Consider the following 10,281-nt stretch of genomic DNA (forward strand, 5'->3'; position numbering starts at 1 on the left):
CCGGATGACTATTTTAAATTGGGAAGACTAAAACAAACTTTGAATGACAAAGGGGAGACAGCCATGAAAGTTTGGGGAAGGGCGTCCTTGGCTGAAGACAGAGCAAATGGAAACGCCTTGAGGCGATAACTATTTTGGCATTTTCAAAGAACCAAAAGAAAGCAATGTGGCTGGATATAGTATGTATGAGTGAGTGTGTGTGTATCAGGTGAGAGAAGGAGGGAAAGAGAAAGAGACAAGGAGAGAGAGAGAATGAGAGAAATTGAGAGAGAGAACGAGAAGAAGGGGGAGGAGAAGGAAGGAAAGAGGGAGAGAGGAAAGGGAGAAGGAAAAAGAGGAAAGGGGAGAAGGGAGAGGGCGGGGGAGACAGAGAAAGAGAGACAGAAACAGAGACAGAGACAGAGACAGCCTGTTCTAAAACAGTGGGAAGCCATTTGAAGGTTTGGAGCAGGTCACTGACGTGATCTTGATATTTTAAAGGAGAGTGAATTGTGAGGGTGCAGTGGTTCAAGTAAGAGATGATGATGACTTGGATTATGTCAGTGGTAGTGGAGGTGAAGAGAAGTGGAAATTGGAGGAAAAGTTGGCAGAAGTTACTCATGGATTGGATATAAAGGGTGAAAGAAAAAAGGAATTGAGGATAATTCCCAGAGTTTTTAATTGAGTGACTCCCTGGAGGGCAGTGCTGTTTGCTGAGTTGGGTAAGGTGGGCAGTGGTGGGAAGCTGACTGAGAGACGTGGAATCAAGAGTAATGCCTTGGCCTTGTTAAGTCTGAAATGTCTGTCATATAGCTGCATGGAGTTGTCAAATGGATGCTAGGAAATGTGAGTCTGGAGTTCTGGAGAGAGGTTAGAGCTGGAGATTTAGAGCTGGGGGTCCTGAGTATGTGGAGAACTCCAGCATATGCTTAGAACTGAAAGAGGTGGCCTTGCTTTTCCCTAGCTGCATGTGCTGCCTGCTCTTGCAGGCTGGGCAGAGGAGTAGGAGCCAGCAACAGAGACCTAGTGAAGTAAGAGGAGAACCAGCAGCCCAGTGAAGAAGCTCTTTTATTATGGAAGGTACACTCTCCCCACCTCATCTATGGGAAAAGTGACACATACGCTGTCTGACATTTACATTAAGTCATAATAATCCTTTAAATTCAAATAGCACTTTACTTGATTAAGAGTTTTTGCATAAGTTTTCTGATTTCACCTGCACAACATCCTGTGAGATGCGTGTTATCCTCATTTCAAATGCGAGGGAGCTGCTGACAGACATGTTAAGTGAGCGTCCAGATCCCAGTGCATCTTAGGTCTGATTCCCTAGAAGCAGAGCGTGAAGCAATGGTTCTTATTCAACTGGCTTATAGAACAAGCACTCTTGGGAGAAGGGGAAAAAGGGAAGCAGGATAGGGCAGAGGAAGAGAGCTAAACAAGGATGCAATCAAAACTAGAGGCTGATTTCAGCCTGATCCCAGGAGAGCCCAGCAGCACGAACAGCACTACAGAACTGGTGTCCCCTCAAGATGGTTGGCCTTTTGTACTATTGTGTCAGTCAGTCATTGGTTGATGGCTGCCCTTGGGAGTGGGGGTGGTGGGGGCGTGTCGGGGCGGCCCTTAATCTCCTGGGAGAAGGGCTCCTATTTGTCTGAGAGCAATTTCCTGGAGAAAGAGACAGCTGTGGGCAGTTAGCTGCTTACACTTACAGGAGCTAGGAGATGAGTGCACCAGCCAGGGAAAGGGCATCTGGGCATGGCACCGACTGCATCCACGATACAGCGCTAATGGGCATTAGGATTTGAACCCAAGTCTTCCGGGGCTATATCCCACAGAGTTTCTCTCCAGTTTCACACTACACTATGAGATTGATATAGGGTCCTTCACGGAGTGCAGCTTTTCACCATGGAAGGTGGAGGAATGAGACTTGAAGAGTAGGAAGAGGGCAGAGTGATAACTGAGAGGCTCTAGTGAAGGAGGGGCACGGAAAGATACAGTGGGCTCTCCGTATCCACCAGCCACGCATCCACAGATTCAACCAACTGAGATCAAAGGGCCTTGATGGTTGCCTCTGTACTGAACATGTACAGACTTTTTTCTTGCCATTATTCCCTAAACAATACAACTATTTACATTGTATTAGGTATTATAAGTAATCTAAAGATGACAAAGTATACAAGAGGATGTGCGTAGGTTATATGCGAATACTACGCTATTTACATAAGGGACTTGAGCATCTGTGGATTTTGCTATCTGCGGCGGTCCTGGAACCAATTGCCTGTGGATACTAGGGATGACTGTACTAGCAATAGAGAATAAATTTGATCCTTTTTTTCTTTTGAGGAAGATTAGCCCTGAGCTAACAACTGCCACCAATCCTCCTCTTTTTGCTGAGGACGATTGGCCCTGAGCTAACATCCATGCCCATCTTCCTCTACTTTACGTGTGGGACGCCTGCCACAGCATGGCTGGATAAGCGGTGTGTAGGTCCGCACCTGGGATGTGAACTGGCGAATGCCAGGCCACCAAAGTGGAGCTTAACTGCTGTGCTACCAGGCCTGCCCCTAAACTTGATCCTTTTATTAACATTACTCATATTGATTAAAATAAGTCCTATGTTCCAAGTCTGACTAGATATTTTTGTCCTTATATTCAGCCTCATTACCCATGTCTTCCGTATTAGAAATTTAATTTGCAAAACTGGCAACTTGAAAAAAAAATGTTTAAATTCGGGACAACTGTCTTCTTGGAAACGAGAGGCAGGGTTGGTTGATAAGATTGTTCCTGTAAACGTTTAAAACATCTCTCTCCGTATATAACATCTAACTTGTTTTCATTGGCTTCACAAGCTCGCTTTTAAGACAATGCTGAATTTAGTTATACTTTGCTATAAAACCCCCGACAACTTTTCATGTCCATTTTTCTCTTCTTCTGTGACCTCAGGATAATTAAGTGTCTTTTTCTCCCAAGAAGAATCGTGAAGCGTGTGGCGAGCCTGCTGGCCTGTCTGCTGATTTATGGGTCAAGTCTCCAGTTATTACAGACAAAATTTGAAAGTCTCTGATTAAGAAGCCCTGCTGATTTAAGGATCTCGCTAGAAATATGTGTATAATGAATTATCTACAGATAATAATTCAAATTGTCCCTGGGTGATTCATATCACCCACTTTTATTAAATTATCCATTTTCTGGGGGATATTCAGGTCTGCACAAAGTAAGATGTTGGGATGCACGTCATATTATAAGAGGTTGAATGGAAAACAGTTTTACAGCAGAAGAGCATTTACTCCAAATTTAAAGCTAATTTGCACAGAGCAGTGAGTATGTGTGTATGACTTCTACTGATGTTTTAAAGAAAACTTTCTGTCTTGTACATGCCTGAGTACTCCTTTTATTTAAAAATAGTTTTTGCGAAAAGCTAACCATTTTCTTGTGAGTGGCGAGAGAGAGAAGGATAAAAATAATCAAATTATTTCTTAGAAAAAAATGGAAACAGCAGTCATCAAGGTCCATTTTTAGCAAGGCACATGGGCCTGACAAGGCATTCGTTAAGAGAATGTGTCACCCTTAAATATGTGGGTTTATTTCACAATGGAAAAGTAGATATATAAAGAACAGAGCTCTAGTACTGAGAACTCAGAAAGACCTAGTTTTCTTTCTTTTTTTCCAGGAATGAAGATTATTTTTTTCAATCTCTCTCTTTTTATATAACAAAAGGAAGAAAAGAAACCCTTCACAAAACAGATGCATCGGTATTCAGGAAGGCAGATGCCGGACTCAGACAGAAGGTTCCTCTCGAGTCTGTGCCCTCCTCTGATGGACCCAGGGGCCAGAAGAGGGTGAGGCTGGCAGGTGTAAATGGAGGCTAGCCGTCCTCATCAGAAAACCTGACTGAAGGCTGCTCTTAAAGAACCGGTCGGAAACGTCGAGGGGGAGGAATTTAAAGCAAGCATACAAACCTTCGGGATGCTCACTGGTGCCTTCTGCTTCTCCTCCACATTTTGATTTTTCAGGTTATTTTAAGGTTTTCATACCGCAGTCAAGGTGATTTATTATTATTGGGACTTTATATAACGCTTTATTTTTGCAAAGTGCTTTACAGTCATTTTTCTCTCCTTATTGTGCACCATGCCTTCCCTCTCCTGCCGCTCTAATTGGTTTTGGGGCAGGCGGCCCTTCCTTTCCTAGGAAAAAGGAGATGCTTTTTCTGACGGGAGGCACTTTCTGAGGTTTCCCCTTTGTTTCTCCTTTGCTTTCCCTCTTTTGATCTCATTCCCTGCAGCCTCCTGTCACCTTCTATTTCTTTGCTCCTACTCAGACCTGTGCTCCTTTTTTTCCCACCTCTGTCCTCAAATTCCACGTAGCCCTTTTGTTTGGTCCCACATCCCCCACTGGATCATTCTCTCACCTCTGGGCTCCCAGTGGTCAAGAAACGGCTTGATGTCTGTCCTTGGGAAGGGGACTTTCCTCTCATGCACTGCCGCTGCTAACTACTCTGGGTACGGGAACACGGTATGATGCTAGAGATGAGTGCTCCCTGCTTTAGGAACTTAGGAGACTAGAGTTACCACCTGCACTTGTAGCTCCAACTATCGAAATCTTCAATTAGCAGAAAGTGTAGTCCATTAATCCCAGGCCACTGCTAAAAAAAAAAAATCATTTCCTTTAGTATTGAGATACTCTTAGGTTGAAACATATGACACTGTAATTTTTGTAGGTCAAAAAGAGACAATAGGGGGCTGGCTCCATGGCTAGTGGTTAAGTCTGGCATGCTCCACTTCAGCAGCCTGGGTTCGGTTCCTGGGCATGGACCTACACAACTCATCAGCACCCATGCTGTGGTGGCAGCCCACATACAAAATAGAGGAAGATTGACACAAATGATAGCTCAAGGTGAATCCTCCTCAAGCGAAAAGAGGAAGATTGGCGACAGATGTTAGCTTAGGGTGAATCTTCCTCAGCAAAAAAAGAAAAAAAAATTAAATAGTAGCAATTTCATGTGCTCCAAATGAAATGCTATTCACATGTAACCTTGAGCTCTTCTGCAAGGTGCTTAGGTGCCAGGAGAGCCGGCCCTAACACTTCTTCCCAGCCATCAGAAGAGAGCTGGGGTAAATTCTTTGAAAATTTTGTAGCCAGCCAAACTCTCCATGCCAGCTTTCTCTGGTCCCCATTTGCTGTGATATGTGGATCTTTCCTCTCCACTCAAACTGTACCCTTTCTACTGGACCATTTACAACCCCTATCCCACAGTAAACTTCCCCACATCCTTGCTCACTCCCCGCTCTGCCCTAACCTAAATGCCTGTCCCTTGTGGGTCTCTCAAGTGGAGGTGCTCCATCTCTCACTCACAGGGTACCAGGTTGGGAGGTGAGGCAGGTCCTTTCCAGGCTCTTCATGCTTCTTCCAGACCATTCTCCACCCTCTGGGCTTTTGAGACACATACAACGTAACTATGCCACTCTCTAAATCTCCTCATCTCTGTCAGCTTCCAGCTTGCTGGTCACTCTCCCTCAGTCAGTGACTGCCCATTGTTTCTTCCCCACTGCAGTCCTGCCACCATCCCATGAGCCTCACTACTAGTGTAGACAATAAACCATTCCTAACCTTCCAAGTTGTGCATCTTCTCTTTTCCTGCCACCTTTGCCCACACTCCCCTCCACGTGCTCACTCCATGGCTCTGCTCTGGAACTTGTTTCTCTTCCAACCGCACCACCTCTGACATCTGATCTTCACACGGTCCACTAACCTCGGTCTCCTGCACGTGCCCCCCTCCACTCAGTTGCTCCCACGACACCTGTTGGTCAACTTCAAGGGAGCTTTCCTCACTTGATCCACTAATTTCTCCTTATATTATATCAGCTCCCTCCTATCTTCCCTTTTCTATCTAGCTTATATTCTGTGGTCCATCACTCTAGCCTCTCTTGCCAGGATCCTTAACATCTTTGTTCCATCTCTTCCATTAAATCCGTGTGCCCAAATGCTATTCTTGGTTGGATACAACTTCCGCCTTTGCTTCCATCTAGACAGCTGAGCACTGCTGGAGAAAATCACATTGCTGGTGAGGCCACAAATCCATGATGTCTAACTCTACCTGAGGCCACCCTCCATGGTACCTAGAAATCCCTCCATGTTTCCATAGTCAACACTGTCCTTCTCAGTTTCCACAGTGACAATTTCAAAACTTCTCCATTCTCATCCTGCTTCTGGTCTCTCCCTGGCCTCTTCAGTGTCAGCAGAGGTACCTTGGTTCCTACTACACTGAGGAAAAAAGCAAGTCATCAGGTGGGATCATCTAAAATTTTTGCTGCCCAGACCTACAAATATCTCCGCAACTGCACCCTTCTCTCTCATTCCCTCCTCTGAGGATGGGAGAGGTGTCCCTCCTTCCAACCAACACTGAAGAACACTTAAGCCTTTCTACTCCTAAGCTTTCCTCATCCCATGTTCTCCTCCAGCCACTTCTTCTCCCCATTCCCTCCCACGTGTGTCAAGACTAAACTTATTAAAAGGTCTGTCTACACTTGCAGTCTTCATTTCCTACCTACCATGGACTTCCTGACCACTACAATCTGATTTCCGTTCTCACCACACCATAAAAACTGCTCTGGCCAAAGTCGCCAATAACTTTTCTTGTTTTTAAATCCAGTGAAGCCCCTTTTCCTCATTTCTTACTTGCTCTCTTGGCATCCTCCTTGTGTTGAAACCCTCTTTTCCTTTGCTTTGGTGATAGAGACCACTCGAGCTTTTCCTCCTACCTTTCTGGCCATTCTTTCTCAGTCTTCTGCTCAGCCTGGACTTTTAATATTCGTGATCCTTGGAGTTCTGTCCTTGGCAATATTCTTTGGTTACTCTGTAAACATCCTGGGGAGATCACATCCAGGCTCATGGCTTCGGTTATCATCCACATGGCTCTCTCTTCTCTGGTCATGTTCCTGTGATGGTTTCCTTTTTTTCTTTATTCTCTACTGGTTATTCAGTTTCTTCATCATTTGATGTCTGGACCACTTTCAACCAAGGACTGTATCCAGCACCTAAATATTCCTGACACAATTTCAGTTAGCTGTTATTATCTATTGGCCAAATAAAAGCTTATTGTTAACCAACTATGGCCCAGTGGCAACTGATCCAGTTTGAGAAAATTTCCGGTAAGATCCGGGTTCTAGAACTCATATTAATTGACTTAAAAGTGATCAATTATATGAACTAATTTTGATTTCTTGAATGGAGCTTGACATTCCAAATTATATCCAGAAAATCTGTTGGGCTTTAAAAAAAGGCATTTGAAATTCTTCAGTGCAAAGGAACATATCTGAGCCTGTGTAGAATAAGTAGAAAGAGCCTGAGACTTATTTTGGTTACCCCATGGTATTCTGAGATGTCCCCCTGATTCAATACAGCTTGGAGATAGATTTAAGAAAATGGGTTATGTGGTCATCCTCAACCAATAATAGCACCATAACCATCTAGTAATAAAGTGTGCATGCGGAGGGGTGCAGAATGACTATGTGATTTAAATATGGTGCATCAGCCTTGCAGATATTCACTTACTGCCAGAGCGAGATGCAATTTGCTGTATGTCAAATGAATGGTAAAACAGCTGTATTCATTCATTGCACAATCTCTAAATCTCTTAGAGGAAGGAAAGGAAGGCTTAAAAATTCTTCATTTTATACTTCCTTTTCAGGTTGCAGAATATGGATTTGATAGAAAACCCTTGTACCTTGTTCCACTGAATGAGGCTCCTCAGATAACGTTTCCAGATGATGAGTCTTCTCTTGCCAAACAGGTTTAGCAATAGAAACAACACACTTTGAAAATGCCTATCAAAGGAATTTAATCATAGTAAAGTCTCCCGGGGTGAGCCTGGGTAGAGCAACCCTGCCCTGTTCGTCATTACAGGTTTATTTAATGTATTCTGCACAGTAACGCTTCATACAGCAGTGAGGATGCTTGATTTGGGCATTAGGATGTTTCTGATCCCCCAGGAAGCTTTTCTGCCTCAACAGGTCGCAAGCCTCCATTGCTGCCTTTGATGAAGCCATTTATCTTGGTGCCAACAGCAGGAAGTCGAAAGACTGCACTTGCGAAGGTATGCAGCAGATTATGCATGGATTCGTGGAGTCACGAGATTATCATTGACAATCAGCTTGGGAAAAATTTAGGTTGTGTGTCCTTCTGCGCAAGGCTGCTGAACTGCCTTTCTAGAAACAATGAAAGTTAGGGAAATAGGGAGTTCTTTCATGTCAGCCCCTTGCCACTTCCAGAGCGTGCTTTGGTCAGGAGAGACTATAAAACAATTTCTGTTGGGCGTTGTATCCCTGCAGTGAAAGAGCTTGACTGAAAAGTTGCACAGTAATGTCTGCTCATCTGTGGTCTGCCCTTCTGGGCAGCATCTTTGAAAACCACAGAAGCTATGCTCAAAACACTCAACAACCTAACTAGTAGCACGTGCATGGAGCCTGTATCAGTTAGCTTTTGTTGCGTAACAAACTTTTCCAAAACTTGGTAACTTTAACACTCATTTATTTAGCTCACAATTCGGTGGGCTGCCTGGGCAGTTCTCCTGCTCTAGGCTGGCTCTACTGATTTCCGCTGGTTTCCTTCATTGGTCTGCAGTTAGCTGGAAAGCCAGCAGGTGGCTGGATGATCCACAATAGCCTCGCTTACATGTCTAGCAGTCGGCTGGCTATTGGCTGGAAGCTGGCTGACTGTGGTTCTTTTTTATGGTGTCTCTTATTTTCCAGAAGGCTAGTTGAGACTCACCAACATAGTAGCCTTTGGATCCCAAACACAGCAATAGGGCAAACTCCAATATGCAAGGGCTTTTTAAAGCTCTGCTTGGGTCATATTGGCTATTGTCCCCATTGGCCAAAGCAAATCACATGGCCCAGATTCAAGGAATGCAGGATAGTACCCCACATCCTGATGGGAAGACCTGCACATTAGTATTGCAAGGGTGTGGATGTCAAGATTGGGGGAGGATTTGGGGCCATTTTACAATCTATCAGAGCCATTTATAATTTGCAAAGTGTTTTCGTATGTGTTATTCCTTACTACAACCATGTGAGACAAAAACTGATTCCCATTGTACAGACGAGTAAACTGGCTCAGAAAATCTGAGTAGATTAACCAGATAACAAACAACAGCATTCTTGCCCCACACCATAGCTGCCCGAACTGTAAAAAATAGAAAAACTCTCTGCTATACCATTAGCCATAAAACCACACTATTGGTCTCTTGGTTTCGTTGCTGTTGTTTGTTTCTATCAGGTGGTTACCAAATTTAATGAGAATTGGAGTCATCTCCTGGCACTTCTTAAAATTCAGATTCCAGGGCTCCACCAGAGGTTCTGATTCAGTCAGTCTGCTGAGGATCTGGGATCTACGTTTTTAACAGGCACCCCCGGGAGATCCTGATGCAGCTTCTCACGTTGAGGAACACTTGCTCGTGTTATGATCCTGGGTGTTCCCAGTATGGAACATTTTCATGCTGTGGGAGAGAGTCTGCACGCTACAGTTCCTCTGGTCAGCTCTCCAGATCCATGAAGTAATAGCATTGGGACAGTTATTTAACTTCTCTGAGACTTCGTCTTGACATCTGTGAAATAGGGCTAATAAGAAAGACTGCCACAAGGCTGGTGTGAAGGTAAATGAACAGCCTATGAAGCACAGAGCCTAGTGCCTAGTAAATGCTCAGTAAGTATTATTTTTCTTGTGTTTTCATCGTGAGAGGCTGTAGGACCCTTTGATAAGGCAAGTCTATGAGAAATGGAAAAATTGGACTGTCAATGCCTGTAAATGAGAAATGATGGTCAGGTATTCACCTGGCCTCAGGAAGTGCATAGCTCTGTCGGAGGGAAAAACGGTATCAGATGCTTTAGAAGTCTAAGAGTCGTAACTGGAAACAGTGACAGGCTTGGTAGGCAACAGCTGTTGTCATTAGAGACCAACTATATGCTCAAGAGGCACAGAAGGGCTGGTCATGCCTGAACCCCTCTAGTCTTTTCCAAATTGCTGTGAACTTCCGGCGTCAGCACTATTGTCTCTATGTCCCCAGACAATGACAAAATGTATAATGATTCTATATGATGACTTAGCCTTACCCAAGTCAATTGTGTCAATGTGGCTAGACTCCCTACAAAAAGTTTCCTTCAAATAATTTAAATAAAGGATCTAAAACATGGCACGAGGTATGCTATTTCCAGATCTTGTGGGGGTTTTTCTTCTGAAGTCTCTGTGTTCCAGTGATGACCAAATAGCTTGTTTCTTACAGGTTTGCCATTTTGGCACTTTCTTCCC

The sequence above is a fragment of the Equus przewalskii genome, chromosome X (genome assembly GCF_037783145.1).
Source record: "Equus przewalskii isolate Varuska chromosome X, EquPr2, whole genome shotgun sequence".
NCBI classification, from domain to species: domain Eukaryota; kingdom Metazoa; phylum Chordata; class Mammalia; order Perissodactyla; family Equidae; genus Equus; species Equus przewalskii.